The sequence below is a fragment of the Nothobranchius furzeri genome, chromosome 8, assembly GCF_043380555.1.
Source record: "Nothobranchius furzeri strain GRZ-AD chromosome 8, NfurGRZ-RIMD1, whole genome shotgun sequence".
NCBI classification, from domain to species: domain Eukaryota; kingdom Metazoa; phylum Chordata; class Actinopteri; order Cyprinodontiformes; family Nothobranchiidae; genus Nothobranchius; species Nothobranchius furzeri.
In genome coordinates, this window is record NC_091748.1 from 30867950 (window position 1) to 30884397 (window position 16448).

Genomic DNA, 16448 nt, shown 5'->3' on the forward strand with positions numbered 1-16448 from the left:
GCTGTTTTCTGCTCTGCTCGTAGGCGTCGGCGACTGCGCTGATCCTGCTGCTGTTTTCTGCTCTGCTCGTCGGCGTCAGCGACTGCGCTGATCCTACTGCTGTTTTCTGCTCTGCTCGTCGGTGTCTGCGACTGCGCATCTCCTGCTGCTGTTTTTTGCTCTGCTCGCCGGCGACTGCGCTGATCCTGCTGCTATTTTCTGCTCTGCTCGTCGGCGTCGGCGACTGCGCTGGTCCTGCTGCTGTTTTCTGCTCTGCTCTTCTGCGTCAGAGAATGCGCTGATCCTGCTGCTGTTTCCTGCTCTGCTCGTCTGTGTCTGCTCTGCTCGTCGGCGTCTGCGACTGCGCTGGTCCTGCTTCTGTTTTCTGCTCTGCTCGTCGGCGACTGCGCTGGTCCTACTGGTGTTTTCTGCACTGCTCGTCGGCGTTTGTGCTGGTCCTGCTGCTGTTTTCGGCACTGCTCGTTCGTCATCTGCGACTGCGCTGGTCCTGCTGCTGTTTTCTGCACTGCTCATCGGCGTCGGCGTCTGTGCTGATCCTGCTGCTGTTTTCTGCTCTGCTTGTAGGCGTCGGCGACTGCGCTGGTCCTGCTGCTGTTTTCTGCACTGCTCATCGGCATCGGCGACTGCGCCGATCCTGCTGCTGTTTTCTGCTCTGCTCGTCGGTGACTGCCCTGGACCTGCTGCTGTTTTCTGCACTGCTCATCGGCGTCGGCGACTGCGTTGATCCTGCTGCTGTTTTCTGCTCTGCTCGTTGGCGTCTGCGACTGCGCATCTCCTGGCGCTTTTTTCTGCTCTGCTCGTCGGCGTCAGCGACTGCGCTGATCCTGCTGCTGTTTTCTGCTCTGCTCGTCGGCGTCTGCGACTGCGCATCTCCTGCTGCTGTTTTTTGCTCTGCTCGTCGGCGTCGGCAACTGCGCTGATCCTGCTGCTGTTTTCTGCTCTGCTCATCGGCGTCAGGGACTGGGCTGATCCTGCTGCTGTTTTCTGCTGTGCTCGTCTGCGTCAGCGAATGCGCTGATCCTGCTGCTGTTTCCTGCTCTGCTCTTCGCCGTCGGCGACTGCGCTGGTCCTGCTGCTGTTTTCTTCTCTGCTCGTCGGCGTCTGCTCTGCTCGTCGGCGTCTGCGCTGGTCCTGCTGCTGTTTTCTGCTCTGCTCGTCGGCGACTGCGCTGGTCCTGCTGTTGTTTTCGCCTCTGCTCGTCGGCGTCTGCTCTGCTCATCGGCGACTGCCACTGCGCTGGTCCTGCTGCTGTTTTCTGCTCTGCTCGTCGGCGTCAGCGACTGCGCTGACCCTGCTGCTGTTTTCTGCTGTGATCGTCTGCGACTGCGCATCTCCTGCTGCTGTTTTTTCCTCTGCTCGTCGGCGTCAGAGACTGCGCTGATCCTGCTGCTGTTTTCTGCTCTGCTCATCGGCGTCTGCGACTGCGCATCTCCTGCTGCTGTTTTTTAATCTGCTCGTCGGCGACTGCACTTGTCCTGCTGTTGTTTTCGCCTCTGCTCGTCGGCGTCTGCGACTGCGCTGGTCCTGCTGCTGTTTTTTGCTCTGCTCGTTGGCGACTGCGCTGGTCCTGCTGCTGTTTTCTGCACTGCTCATCGGCGTCGGCGACTGTGCTGATCCTGCTGCTTTTTTCTGCTCTGCTCGTAGGCGTTGGCGTCTGCGCTGGTCCTGCTGCTGTTTTCTGCACTGCTCATCGGCGTCGGCGACTGCGTTGATCCTGCTGTGGTTTTCTGCTCTGCTCGTCGGCGACTGCGCTAGTCCTGCTGTTGTTTTTGCCTCTGCTCGTCGGCGTCTGCTCTGCTCATCGGCGTCTGCGACTGCGCTTGTCCTGCTGCTGTTTTCTGCTCTGCTCATCGGCTTCAGTGACTGGGCTGATCCTGCTGCTGTTTTCTGCTCTGCTCGTCTGCGTCAGCGAATGTGCTGATCCTGCTGCTGTTTCCTGCTCTGCTCGTCGCCGTCGACGCCTGCGCTGGTCCTGCTGTTGTTTTCTGCTCTGATCGCCGGCGTTGGCGACTGCGCTGGTCCTGCTGTTGTTTTCTCCTCTGCTCGTCGGCGTCGCCTCTGCTCATCGGCATCTGCGACTGCGCTGGTCCTGCTGCTGTTTTCTGCTCTGCTCGTCGGCGACTGCGCTGATCCTGCTGCTGTTTTCTGCTCTGCTCGTCTGGCGACTGCGCTGGTCCTTCTGCTGTTTTCTGCTCTGCTCGTTGGCGTCTGCGACTGCGCATCTCCTGCTACTTTTTTCTGCTCTGCTAGTCGGCGTCAGCGACTGCGCAGATCCTGCTGCTGTTTTCTGCTCTGCTCGTCGGCGTCTGCGACTGCGCATCTCCTGCTGCTGTTTTTTGCTCTGCTCATCGGCGTCAGCGACTGGGCTGATCCTGCTGCTGTTTTCTGCTCTGCTCGTCTGCGTCAGCAAATGCGCTGATCCTGCTGCTGTTTCCTGCTCTGCTCGTCGCGGTCGGCGACTGCGCTGTCCGGCTGTTGTTTTCTGCTCTGATCGCCGGCGTCGGCGACTGCGCTGGTCCTGCTGCTGTTTTCTTCTCTGCTCTTCGGCGTCTGCTCTGCTCGTCGGCGTCTGTGACTGCGCTGGTCCTGCTGCTGTCTTCTGCTCTGCTCGTCGGCGACTGCGCTGGTCCTGCTGGTGTTTTCTGCACTGCTCATCGGCGTCGGCGACTGCGCTGGTCCTGCTGTTTTTTTCGCCTCTGCTCGTCGGCGTCTGCTCTGCTCATCGTCGTCTGCGACTGCGCTGGTCCTGCTGCTTTTTTCTGCTCTGCTCGTCGGTGACTGCGCTGGTCCTGCTGCTGTTTTCTGCACTGCTCATCGGCGTCGGTGACTGTGCTGATCCTGCTGCTGTTTTCTGCTCTGTTCGTAGGCGTCGCCGACTGCGCTGGTCCTGCTGCTGTTTTCTGCTCTGCTCGTCGGCGACTGCGCTGATCCTGCTGCTGTTTTCTGCTCTGCTCGTCGGCAACTGCGCTGGTCCTTCTGCTGTTTTCTGCTCTGCTCGTTTGCGTCTGCGACTGCGCATCTCCTGCTACTTTTTTCTGCTCTGCTCGTCGGCGTCAGCGACTGCGCTGATCCTGCTGCTGTTTTCTGCTCTGCTCGTCGGCGTCTGCGACTGCGCATCTCCTGCTGCTGTTTTTTGCTCTGCTCGTCGGTGTCGGCGACTGCGCTGATCCTGCTGCTTTTTTCTGCTCCGCTCATCGGCGTCAGGAACTGGGCTGATCCTGCTGCTATTTTCTGCTCTGCTCGTCTACGTCAGCAAATGCGCTGATCCTGCTGCTGTTTCCTGCTCTGCTCGTCGCGGTCGGCGACTGCGCTGTCCGGCTGTTGTTTTCTGCTCTGATCGCCGGCGTCGGCGACTGCGCTGGTCCTGCTGCAGTTTTCTTCTCTGCTCTTCGGCGTCTGCTCTGCTCGTCGGCGTCTTAGACTGCGCTGGTCCTGCTGCTGTCTTCTGCTCTGCTCGTCGGCGACTGCGCTGGTCCTGCTGGTGTTTTCTGCACTGCTCATCGGCGTCGGCGACTGCGCTTGTCCTGCTGTTGTTTTCGCCTCTGCTCGTCGGCGTCTGCTCTGCTCATCGTCGTCTGCGACTGCGCTGGTCCTGCTGCTGTTTTCTGCTCTGCTCGTCGGTGACTGCGCTGGTCCTGCTGCTGTTTTCTGCACTGCTCATCGGCGTCGGTGACTGCGCTGATCCTGCTGCTGTTTTCTGCTCTGCTCGTAGGCGTCGCCGACTGCGTTGTCCTGCGGCTGTTTTCTGCTCTGCTCGTCGGCGACTGCGTTGATCCTGCTGCTGTTTTCTGCTCTGCTCGTCGGCGACTGCGCTGGTCCTGCTGCTGTTTTCTCCACTGCTCATCGGCGTCGGTGACTGCGTTGATCCTGCTGCTGTTTTCAGCTCTGCTCGTAGGCGTCAGCGACTGCGCTGGTCCTGCTGCTAATTTCTGCACTGCTCATTGGCGTCGGCGACTGCGCTTGTCCTGCTGTTGTTTTCGCCTCTGCTCGTCGGCGTCTGCTCTGCTCATCGGCGTCTGCGACTGCGCTGGTCCTGCTGCTGTTTTCTGCTCTGCTCGTCGGCGACTGCGCTGGTCCTGCTGCAGTTTTCTGCACTGCTCATCGGCGTCGGTGACTGCGCTGATCCTGCTGCTGTTTTCTGCTCTGCTCGTAGGCGTCGCCGACTGCGCTGGTCCTGCTGCTGTTTTCTGCTTTGCTCGTCGGCGACTGCGCTGGTCCTGCTGCTGTTTTCTTCACTGCTCATCGGCGTCGGCGACTGCGTTGATCCTGCTGCTGTTTTCTGCTCTGCTCGTTGGCGTCTGCGACTGCGCATCTCCTGCTGCTTTTTTCTGCTCTGCTCGTCGGCGTCAGCGACAGCGCTGATCCTGCTGCTGTTTTCTGCTTTGCTCGTCGGCGTCTGCGACTGCGCATCTCCTGCTGCTGTTTTTTGCTCTGCTCGTCGGCGACTGCGCTGATCCTGCTGCTATTTTCTGCTCTGCTCGTCGGCGTCGGCGACTGCGCTGGTCCTGCTGCTGTTTTCTTCTCTGCTCGTCTGTGTCTGCTCTGCTCGTCGGCGTCTGCGACTGCGCTGGTCCTGCTGCTGTTTTCTGCTCTGCTCGTCGGTGACTGCGCTGGTCCTACTGGTGTTTTCTGCACTGCTCATCGGCGTCGGCGACTGCGCTGATCCTGCTGCTGTTTTCTGCTCTGCTCGTAGGCGTCGGCGACTGCGCTGATCCTGCTGCTGTTTTCTGCTCTGCTCGTCGGCGTCAGCGACTGCGCTGATCCTACTGCTGTTTTCTGCTCTGCTCGTCGGTGTCTGCGACTGCGCATCTCCTGCTGCTGTTTTTTGCTCTGCTCGCCGGCGACTGCGCTGATCCTGCTGCTATTTTCTGCTCTGCTCGTCGGCGTCGGCGACTGCGCTGGTCCTGCTGCTGTTTTCTGCTCTGCTCTTCTGCGTCAGAGAATGCGCTGATCCTGCTGCTGTTTCCTGCTCTGCTCGTCTGTGTCTGCTCTGCTCGTCGGCGTCTGCGACTGCGCTGGTCCTGCTTCTGTTTTCTGCTCTGCTCGTCGGCGACTGCGCTGGTCCTACTGGTGTTTTCTGCACTGCTCGTCGCCGTCAGCGACTGCGCTGGTCCTGCTGTTGTTTTCTGCTCTGATCGTCGGCGTCGGCGACTGCGCTGGTACTGCTGCTGTTTTCTTCTCTGCTCGTCGGTGTCTGCTCTGCTTGTCAGCGTCTGCGACTGCGCTGGTCCTGCTGCTGTTTTCTGCTCTGCTCATCGGCGACTGCGCTGGTCCTGCTGGTGTTTTCTGCACTGCTCATCGGCGTCGGCAACTGCGCTGGTCCTGCTGTTGTTTTCGCCTCTGCTCGTCGGCGTCTGCGACTTCGCTGGTCCTGCTGCTGTTTTCTGCTCTGCTCTTCGGCGACTGCGCTGGTCCTGCTGCTGTTTTCTGCACTGCTCATCGGCGTCGGCGACTGTGCTGATCCTGCTGCTGTTTTCTGCTCTGCTCGTAGGCGTCGGCGACTGCGCTGGTCCTGCTGCTGTTTTCTGCTCTGCTCGTCGGCGTCGGCGACTGCGTTGATCCTGCTGCTGTTTTCTGCTCTGCTCGTAGGCGTAGGCGTCGACCACTGCGCTGGTCCTGCTGCTGTTTTCTACACTGCTCATCGGCGTCGGTGACTGCGCTGATCCTGCTGCTGTTTTCTGCTCTGCTCGTAGGCGTCGCCGACTGCGCTTGTCCTGCTGCTGTTTTCTGCTCTGCTCGTCGGCGACTGCGTTGATCCTGCTGCTGTTTTCTGCTCTGCTCGTCGGCGACTGCGCTGGTCCTGCTGCTGATTTCTGCACTGCTCATCGGCGTCGGCAACTGCGCTGGTCCTGCTGTTGTTTTCGCCTCTGCTCGTCGGCGTCTGCTCTGCTCATCGGCGTCTGCATCTGCGCTGGTCCTGCTGCTGTTTTCTGCTCTGCTTGTCGGCGTCAGCGACTGCGCTGACCCTGCTGCTGTTTTCTGCTCTGCTCATAGAGGTCACCGACTGCGCTGGTCCTGCTGCTGTTTTCAGCTCTGCTCGTCGGTGACTGCGCTGGTCCTGCTGCTGTTTTCTGCACTGCTCATCGGCGTCGGCGACTGCGTTGATCCTGCTGCTGTTTTCTGCTCTGCTCGTTGGCGTCTGCGACTGCGCATCTCCTGCTGCTTTTTTTTGCTCTACTCGTCGGTGTCAGCGACTGCGCTGATCCTGCTGCTGTTTTCTGCTCTGCTCGTCGGCGTCGGTGACTGCGATGGTCCTGCTGCTGTTTTCTTCTCTGCTCGTCGGCGTCTGCTCTGCTCGTCGGTGTCTGCGACTGCGCTGGTCTTGCTGCTGTTTTCTCCTCTGCTCGTCGGCGACTGCTCTGGTCCTGCTGCTGTTTTCTGCACTGCTCATCGGAGTCGGCGACTGCGCTGATCCTGCTGCTGTTTTCTGCTCTGCTCGTAGGCTTCTGTGACTGCGATGATCCTGCTGCTGTTTTCTGCTCTGCTCGTAGGCGTCGCCGACTGCGCTGATCCTGCTGCTGTTTCCTGCTCTGCTCGTCGCTGTCGGCGACTGCGCTGGTCCTGCTGTTGTTTTCTGCTCTGATCGTCCTCGTCGGCGACTGCGATGGTCCTGCTGCTGTTTTCTTCTCTGTTCGTCGGCGTCTGCTCTGCTCGTCGGCGTCTGCGACTGCGCTGGTACTGCTGCTGTTTTCTGCACTGCTCATCGGCGTCGGCGACTGCACTGGTCCTGCTGTTGTTTTTGCCTCTGCTTGTCGGCTTCTGCGACTGCGCTTGTCCTGCTGCTGTTTTCTGCTCCTCTCGACGACGACTGCACTGGTCCTGCTGTTGTTTTCGCCTCTGCTCATAGGCGTCTGCGACTGTGCTGATCCTGCTGCTGTTTTCTGATCTGCTCGTAGGCGTTGGCGACTGCGCTAGTCATGCTGCTGTTTTCTGCACTGTTCATCGGCGTCTGTGACTGCGCTGGTCCTGCTGCTGTTTTCTGCTCTGATCGTCGGCGACTGCGCTGGTCCTGCTGCTGTTTTCTGCACTGCTCATCGGCGTCGGCCACTGCGTTGATCCTGCTGCTGTTTTCTGCTCTGCTCTTTGGCGTCTGCGACTGCGCATCTCATGCTGCTTTTTTCTGCTCTGCTCGTCGGCGTCAGTGACTGCGTTGACCCTGCTGCTGTTTTCTGCTCTGATCGTCTGCGACTGCGCATCTCCTGCTGCTGTTTTTTGCTCTGCTCGTCGGCGTCAGCGACTGTGCTGATCCTGCTGCTGTTTTCTGCCCTGCTCGTAGGCGTCGGCGACTGCGCTGATCCTGCTGCTGTTTTCTGCTCTGCTCGTTGGCGACTGCGCTGGACCTGCTGCTGTTTTCTGCACTGCTCATCGGCGTCGGCTACTGCGTTGATCCTGCTGCTGTTTTCTGCTCTGCTCGTTCGCGTCTGCGACTGCGCATCTCCTGCCGCTTTTTTCTGCTCTGCTCGTCGGCGTCAGCGATTGCGCTGATCCTGCTGCTGTTTTCTGCTCTGCTCGTCGGCGTCTGCGACTGCGCATCTCCCTCTGCTTTTTTTTTGCTCTGCTCATCGGCGTCGGCGACTGCGCTGATCCTGCTGCTGTTTTCTGCTCTGCTCGTCGGCGACTGCGCTGGTCCTGCTGCTGTTTTCTGCACTGCTCATCGGCGTTGGCGACTGCGTTGATCCTGCTGCTGTTTTCTTCTCTGCTCATTGAGGTCTGCGACTGCGCATCTCCTGCTGATTTTTTCTGCTCTGCTCTGCTCGTCAGCGTCAGCGACTGCGCTGACCCTGCTGCTGTTTTCTGCTCTGCACGTCGGCGTCTGCGACTGCACATCTCCTGCTGCTGTTTTTTGCTCTGCACGTCGGCGACTGCGCTGATCCTGCTGCTGTTTTCTGCTCTGCTCATCGGCGTCGGCTACTGCGCTGATCCTGCTGCTGTTTTCTGCTCTGCTCATCGGCGTCGGCTACTGCGCTGATCCTGCTGCTGTTTTCTGCTCTGCTTGTCTGCGTCAGCGAATGCGCTGATCCTAATGCTGTTTCCTGCTCTGCTCGTCGCTGTCGGCAACTGCGCTGGTCCTGCTGCTGTTTTCTTCTCTGCTCGTCGGCGTCTGCTCTGCTCGTCGGCGTCTGCGACTGCGCTGGTCCTGCTGCTGTATTCTGCTCTGCTCATCGGCGACTGCGCTGGTCCTGCTGGTGTTTTCTGCACTGCTCATCGGCGTCGGCGACTGCACTGGTCCTGCTGTTGTTTTCGCCTCTGCTCGTCGGCGTCTGCGACTGCAATGGTCCTGCTGCTGTTTTCTTCTCTGCTCGTCGGCGTCTGCTCTGCTCGTCGGTGTCTGCGACTGCGCTGGTCTTGCTGCTGTTTTCTCCTCTGCTCGTCGGCGACTGCTCTGGTCCTGCTGCTGTTTTCTGCACTGCTCATCGGAGTCGGCGACTGCGCTGATCCTGCTGCTGTTTTCTGCTCTGCTCGTAGGCGTCTGTGACTGTGATGATCCTGCTGCTGTTTTCTGCTCTGCTCGTAGGCGTCGCCGACTGCACTGATCCTGCTGCTGTTTCCTGCTCTGCTCGTCGCTGTCGGCGACTGCGCTGGTCCTGCTGTTGTTTTCTGCTCTGATCGTCGTCGTCGGCGACTGCGATGGTCCTGCTGCTGTTTTCTTCTCTGTTCGTCGGCGTCTGCTCTGCTCGTCGGCGTCTGCGACTGCGCTGGTCCTGCTGCTGTTTTCTGCACTGCTCATCGGCGTCGGCGACTGCACTGGTCCTGCTGTTGTTTTCGCCTCTGCTCGTCGGCGTCTGCGACTGCGCTTGTCCTGCTGCTGTTTTCTGCTCCTCTCGACGGCGACTGCACTGGTCCTGCTGTTGTTTTCGCCTCTGCTCATCGGCGTCTGCAACTGTGCTGATCCTGCTGCTGTTTTCTGATCTGCTCGTAGGCGTTGGCGACTGCGCTAGTCATGCTGCTGTTTTCTGCACTGTTCATCGGCGTCTGTGACTGCGCTGGTCCTGCTGCTGTTTTCTGCTCTGATCGTCGGCGACTGCGCTGGTCCTGCTGCTGTTTTCTGCACTGCTCATCGGCGTCGGCGACTGCGTTGATCCTGCTGCTGTTTTCTGCTCTGCTCATTGGCGTCTGCGACTGCGCATCTCATGCTGCTTTTTTCTGCTCTGCTCGTCGGCGTCAGTGACTGCGTTGACCCTGCTGCTGTTTTCTGCTCTGATCGTCTGCGACTGCGCATCTCCTGCTGCTGTTTTTTGCTCTGCTCGTCGGCGTCAGCGACTGCGCTTATCCTGCTGCTGTTTTCTGCTCTGCTCGTCGGCGTCTGCCACTGCGCATCTCCTGCTGCTGTTTTTTGCTCTGCTCGTCGGCGACTGCGCTGATCCTTCTGCTGTTTTCTGCTCTGCTTGTCTGCGTCAGCGAATGCGCTGATCCTGCTGCTGTTTCCTTCTCTGCTCGTCGCCGTCGGCGACTGCCCTGGTCCTGCTGTTGTTTTCTGCTCTGATCGTCGGCGTGGGCGACTGCGCTGGTACTGCTGCTGTTTTCTTCTCTGCTCGTCGGTGTCTGCTCTGCTTGTCAGCGTCTGCGACTGCGCTGGTCCTGCTGCTGTTTTCTGCTCTGCTCATCGGCGACTGCGCTGGTCCTGCTGGTGTTTTCTGCACTGCTCATCGGCGTCGGCAACTGCGCTGGTCCTGCTGTTGTTTTCGCCTCTGCTCGTCGGCGTCTGCGACTTCGCTGGTCCTGCTGCTGTTTTCTGCTCTGCTCTTCGGCGACTGCGCTGGTCCTGCTGCTGTTTTCTGCACTGCTCATCGGCGTCGGCGACTGTGCTGATCCTGCTGCTGTTTTCTGCTCTGCTCGTAGGCGTCGGCGACTGCGCTGGTCCTGCTGCTGTTTTCTGCTCTGCTCGTCTGCGTCGGCGACTGCGTTGATCCTGCTGCTGTTTTCTGCTCTGCTCGTAGGCGTAGGCGTCGACCACTGCGCTGGTCCTGCTGCTGTTTTCTGCACTGCTCATCGGCGTCGGTGACTGCGCTGATCCTGCTGCTGTTTTCTGCTCTGCTCGTAGGCGTCGCCGACTGCGCTTGTCCTGCTGCTGTTTTCTTCTCTGCTCGTCGGCGACTGCGTTGATCCTGCTGCTGTTTTCTGCTCTGCTCGTCGGCGACTGCGCTGGTCCTGCTGCTGATTTCTGCACTGCTCATCGGCGTCGGGAACTGCGCTGGTCCTGCTGTTGTTTTCGCCTCTGCTCGTCGGCGTCTGCTCTGCTCATCGGCGTCTGCGACTGCACTGGTCCTGCTGCTGTTTTCTGCTCTGCTTGTCGGCGTCAGCGACTGCGCTGACCCTGCTGCTGTTTTCTGCTCTGCTCATAGAAGTCGCCGACTGCGCTGGTCCTGCTGCTGTTTTCAGCTCTGCTCGTCGGTGACTGCGCTGGTCCTGCTGCTGTTTTCTGCACTGCTCATCGGCGTCGGCGACTGCGTTGATCCTGCTGCTGTTTTCTGCTCTGCTCGTTGGCGTCTGCGACTGCGCATCTCCTGCTGCTTTTTTAGCTCTACTCGTCGGTGTCAGCGACTGCGCTGATCCTGCTGCTGTTTTCTGCTCTGCTCGTCGGCGTCGGTGACTGCGATGGTCCTGCTGCTGTTTTCTTCTCTGCTCGTCGGCGTCTGCTCTGCTCGTCGGTGTCTGCGACTGCGCTGGTCTTGCTGCTGTTTTCTCCTCTGCTCGTCAGCGACTGCTCTGGTCCTGCTGCTGTTTTCTGCACTGCTCATCGGAGTCGGCGACTGCGCTGATCCTGCTTCTGTTTTCTGCTCTGCTCGTAGGCGTCTGTGACTGCGATGATCTTGCTGCTGTTTTCTGCTCTGCTCGTAGGCGTCGCCGACTGCGCTGATCCTGCTGCTGTTTCCTGCTCTGCTCGTCGCTGTCGGCGACTGCGCTGGTCCTGCTGTTGTTTTCTGCTCTGATCGTCCTCGTCGGCGACTGCGATGGTCCTGCTGCTGTTTTCTTCTCTGTTCGTCGGCGTCTGCTCTGCTCGTCGGCGTCTGCGACTGCGCTGGTCCTGCTGCTGTTTTCTGCACTGCTCATCGGCGTCGGCGACTGCACTGGTCCTGCTGTTGTTTTTGCCTCTGCTTGTCGGCGTCTGCGACTGCGCTTGTCCTGCTGCTGTTTTCTGCTCCTCTCGACGACGACTGCACTGGTCCTGCTGTTGTTTTCGCCTCTGCTCATCGGCGTCTGCGACTGCGCTGATCCTGCTGCTGTTTTCTGCTCTGCTCGTAGGCGTCGCCGACTGCGCTTGTCCTGCTGCTGTTTTCTTCTCTGCTCGTCGGCGACTGCGTTGATCCTGCTGCTGTTTTCTGCTCTGCTCGTCGGCGACTGCGCTGGTCCTGCTGCTGATTTCTGCACTGCTCATCGGCGTCGGGAACTGCGCTGGTCCTGCTGTTGTTTTCGCCTCTGCTCGTCGGCGTCTGCTCTGCTCATCGGCGTCTGCGACTGCGCTGGTCCTGCTGCTGTTTTCTGCTCTGCTTGTCGGCGTCAGCGACTGCGCTGACCCTGCTGCTGTTTTCTGCTCTGCTCATAGAAGTCGCCGACTGCGCTGGTCCTGCTGCTGTTTTCAGCTCTGCTCGTCGGTGACTGCGCTGGTCCTGCTGCTGTTTTCTGCACTGCTCATCGGCGTCGGCGACTGCGTTGATCCTGCTGCTGTTTTCTGCTCTGCTCGTTGGCGTCTGCGACTGCGCATCTCCTGCTGCTTTTTTAGCTCTACTCGTCGGTGTCAGCGACTGCGCTGATCCTGCTGCTGTTTTCTGCTCTGCTCGTCGGCGTCGGTGACTGCGATGGTCCTGCTGCTGTTTTCTTCTCTGCTCGTCGGCGTCTGCTCTGCTCGTCGGTGTCTGCGACTGCGCTGGTCTTGCTGCTGTTTTCTCCTCTGCTCGTCGGCGACTGCTCTGGTCCTGCTGCTGTTTTCTGCACTGCTCATCGGAGTCGGCGACTGCGCTGATCCTGCTGCTGTTTTCTGCTCTGCTCGTAGGCGTCTGTGACTGCGATGATCCTGCTGCTGTTTTCTGCTCTGCTCGTAGGCGTCGCCGACTGCGCTGATCCTGCTGCTGTTTCCTGCTCTGCTCGTCGCTGTCGGCGACTGCGCTGGTCCTGCTGTTGTTTTCTGCTCTGATCGTCCTCGTCGGCGACTGCGATGGTCCTGCTGCTGTTTTCTTCTCTGTTCGTCGGCGTCTGCTCTGCTCGTCGGCGTCTGCGACTGCGCTGGTCCTGCTGCTGATTTCTGCACTGCTCATCGGCGTCGGCGACTGCACTGGTCCTGCTGTTGTTTTTGCCTCTGCTTGTCGGCGTCTGCGACTGCGCTTGTCCTGCTGCTGTTTTCTGCTCCTCTCGACGACGACTGCACTGGTCCTGCTGTTGTTTTCGCCTCTGCTCATCGGCGTCTGCGACTGTGCTGATCCTGCTGCTGTTTTCTGATCTGTTCGTAGGCGTTGGCGACTGCGCTAGTCATGCTGCTGTTTTCTGCACTGTTCATCGGCGTCTGTGACTGCGCTGGTCCTGCTGCTGTTTTCTGCTCTGATCGTCGGCGACTGCGCTGGTCCTGCTGCTGTTTTCTGCACTGCTCATCGGCGTCGGCGACTGCGTTGATCCTGCTGCTGTTTTCTGCTCTGCTCTTTGGCGTCTGCGACTGCGCATCTCATGCTGCTTTTTTCTGCTCTGCTCGTAGGCGTCAGTTACTGCGTTGACCCTGCTGCTGTTTTCTGCTCTGATCGTCTGCGACTGCGCATCTCCTGCTGCTGTTTTTTGCTCTGCTCGTCGGCGTCAGCGACTGTGCTGATCCTGCTGCTGTTTTCTGCCCTGCTCGTAGGCGTCGGCGACTGCGCTGATCCTGCTGCTGTTTTCTGCTCTGCTCGTTGGCGACTGCGCTGGACCTGCTGCTGTTTTCTGCACTGCTCATCGGCGTCGGCTACTGCGTTGATCCTGCTGCTGTTTTCTGCTCTGCTCGTTCGCGTCTGCGACTGCGCATCTCCTGCCGCTTTTTTCTGCTCTGCTCGTCGGCGTCAGCGATTGCGCTGATCCTGCTGCTGTTTTCTGCTCTGCTCGTCGGCGACTGCGCTGGTCCTGCTGCTGTTTTCTGCACTGCTCATCGGCGTTGGCGACTGCGTTGATCCTGCTGCTGTTTTCTGCTCTGCTCGTCGGCGTCTGCGACTGCGCATCTCCCTCTGCTTTTTTTTTGCTCTGCTCGTCGGCGTCGGCGACTGCGCTGAATCTGCTGCTGTTTTCTGCTCTGCTCGTCGGCGACTGCGCTGGTCCTGCTGCTGTTTTCTGCACTGCTCATCGGCGTTGGCGACTGCGTTGATCCTGCTGCTGTTTTCTTCTCTGCTCATTGAGGTCTGCGACTGCGCATCTCCTGCTGCTTTTTTCTGCTCTGCTCTGCTCGTCAGCGTCAGCGACTGCGCTGACCCTGCTGCTGTTTTCTGCTCTGATCATCTGCGACTGCGCATCTCCTGCTGCTGTTTTTTTCTCTGCTCGTCGGCGTCAGCGACTGCGCTGATCCTGCTGCTGTTTTCTGCTCTGCACGTCGGCGTCTGCGACTGCACATCTCCTGCTGCTGTTTTTTGCTCTGCACGTCGGCGACTGCGCTGATCCTGCTGCTGTTTTCTGCTCTGCTCATCGGCGTCGGCTACTGCGCTGATCCTGCTGCTGTTTTCTGCTCTGCTTGTCTGCGTCAGCGAATGCGCTGATCCTAATGCTGTTTCCGGCTCTGCTCGTCGCTGTCGGCGACTGCGCTGGTCCTGCTGCTGTTTTCTTCTCTGCTCGTCGGCGTCTGCGACTGCGCTGGTCCTGCTGCTGTATTCTGCTCTGCTCATCGGCGACTGCGCTGGTCCTGCTGGTGTTTTCTGCACTGCTCATCGGCGTCGGCGACTGCACTGGTCCTGCTGTTGTTTTCGCCTCTGCTCGTCGGCGTCTGCGACTGCGATTATCCTGCTGCTGTTTTCTGCTCTGCTCGACGGCGACTGCGCGGGTCTTGCTGCTGTTTTCTGCACTGCTCATCAGCGTCGGCGACTGTACTGATCCTGCTGCTGTTTTCTGCTCTGCTCGTAGGCGTCGGCGACTGCGCTGGTCATGCTGCTTTTTTCTGCACTGCTCATCGGCGTCTGTGACTGCGCTGGTCCTGCTGCTGTTTTCTGCTCTGCTCGTACGCGAATGCACTGGTCCTGCTGCTGTTTTCTGCTCTGCTCATGTGCGTCGGCGACTGCGTTGATCCTGCTGCTGTTTTCTGCTCTGCTCATTGGCGTCTGCGACTGCACATCTCCTGATGCTGTTTTTTGCTCTGCTCGTCGGCGTCAGTGACTGCGCTTATCCTGCTGATTTTTTCTGCTCTGCTCGTCGGTGTCTGCGACTGCGCATCTCCTGCTGCTGTTTTTTGCTCTGCTCGTCGGTGACTGCGCTGGTCCTGCTGCTGTTTTCTGCTCTGCTCATCGGCGTCGGCTACTGCGCTGATCCTTCTGCTGTTTTCTGCTCTGCTTGTCTGCGTCAGTGAATGCGGTGATCCTGCTGCTGTTTCCTGCTCTGCTCGTCGCCGTCGGCGACTGCTCTGGTCCTGCTGTTGTTTTCTGCTCTGATCGTCGGCGTCGGCGACTGCGCTGGTCCTGCTGCTGTTTTCTTCTCTGCTCGTCGGCGTCTGCTCTGCTCGTCGGCGTCTGTGACTGCGCATCTCCTGCTGCTGTTTTTTGCTCTGCTCGTCGGCGTTGGCGACTGCGCTGATCCTGCTGCTGTTTTCTGCTCTGCTCGTCGGCGACTGCGCTGGACCTGCTGCTGTTTTCTGCACTGCTCATCGGCGTCGGCGACTGCGTTTATCCTGCTGCTGTTTTCTGCTCTGCTCGTTGGCGTCTGCGACGGCGCATCTCCTGCCGCTTTTTTCTGCTCTGCTCGTCGGCGTCAGCGACAGCGCTGATCCTGCTGCTGTTTTCTGCTCTGCTCGTCGGCGTCTGCGACTGCGCATGTCCTGCTGCTGTTTTTTTGCTCTGCTCTTCGGCGACTGCGCTGATCCTGCTGCTGTTTTCTGCTCTGCTCATTGGCGTCAGCGACTGTGCATCTCCTGCCGATTTTTTCTGCTCTGCTCGTCGGCGTCAGCGACTGGGCTGGTCCTGCTGTTGTTTTCTGCTCTGATCACCGGCGTCGGCGACTGCGCTGGTCCTGCTGCTGTTTTCATCTCTGCTCGTCGGCGCCTGCTCTGCTCGTCGTCGTCTGCGCTGGTCCTGCTGCTGTTTTCTGCTCTGCTCGTCGGCGACTGCTCTGGTCCTGCAGTTGTTTTCGCCTCTGCTCATCGGCGTCTGCTCTGCTCATCGGCGTCTGCGACTGCGCTGGTCATGCTGCTGTTTTCTGCTCTGCTCGTTGGCGTCAGTGACTGCGCTGACCCTGCTGCTGATTTCTGCTCTGATCGTCTGCGACTGCGCATCTCCTGCTGCTGTTTTTTGCTCTGCTCGTCTGTGTCAGCGACTGCGCTGATCCTGCTGCTGTTTTCTGCTCTGCTCGTCGGTGTCTGCGACTGCGCTGTTCCTGCTGCTGTTTTCTGCTCTGCTCGTCGGCGACTGCGCTGATCCTGCTGCTGTTTTCTGCTCTGCTCGTAGGCGTCGGCGACTGCGCTGGTCCTCCTGCTGTTTTCTGCACTGCTCATCGGCGTCGGCGACTGCGCCGATCCTGCTGCTGTTTTCTGCTCTGCTCGTAGGCGTGGCCGACTGCGCTGGTCCTGCTGCTGTTTTCTGCTCTGCTCGTCGGCGACTGCGCTGGTCCTGCTGCTGTTTTCTTCACTGCTCATCGGCGTCGGCGACTGCGCTGATCCTGCTGCTGTTTTCTGCACTGCTCGTCGGTGTCAGCGACTACGCTGATCCTGCTGCTGTTTTCTGCTCTGCTCATCGGCGTCTGCGACTGCGCTGGTCCTGCTGCTGTTTTTTGCTCTGCTCGTCGGCATCGGTGACTGCGCTGATCCTGCTGCTGCTTTCTGCTCTGCTCGTCGGAGTCTGCGACTGCGCTCGTCCTGCTGCTGTTTTCTGCTCTGCTCATCAGCGTCTGCGACTGCGCTGGTCCTGCTGCTGTTTTTTGCTCTGCTTGTCGGCGTCGGTGACTGCGCTGATCATGCTGTTGTTATCTGCTCTGATCGTCGGCGTCGGCGACTGCGCCGGTCCTGCTGTTGTTTTCTGCTCTGCTCATCGGGCGTCTGCTACTGCGCTGATCCTGCTGCTATTTTCTGCTCTGCTCATCGGCGTCAGCGACTGGGCTGATCCTGCTGCTGTTTTCTGCTCTGCTCGTCTGCGTCAGCGAATGGGCTGATCCTGCTGCTGTTTTCTGCTCTGCTCGTCGCCGTCAGCGCTGATCCTGCTGCTGTTTCCTGCTCTGCTCGTCGCCGTCGGCGACTGCGCTGGTCCTGCTGTTGTTTTCTTCTCTGCTCGTCGGCGTCTGCTCTGCTCTTCGGCGTCAGCGACTGC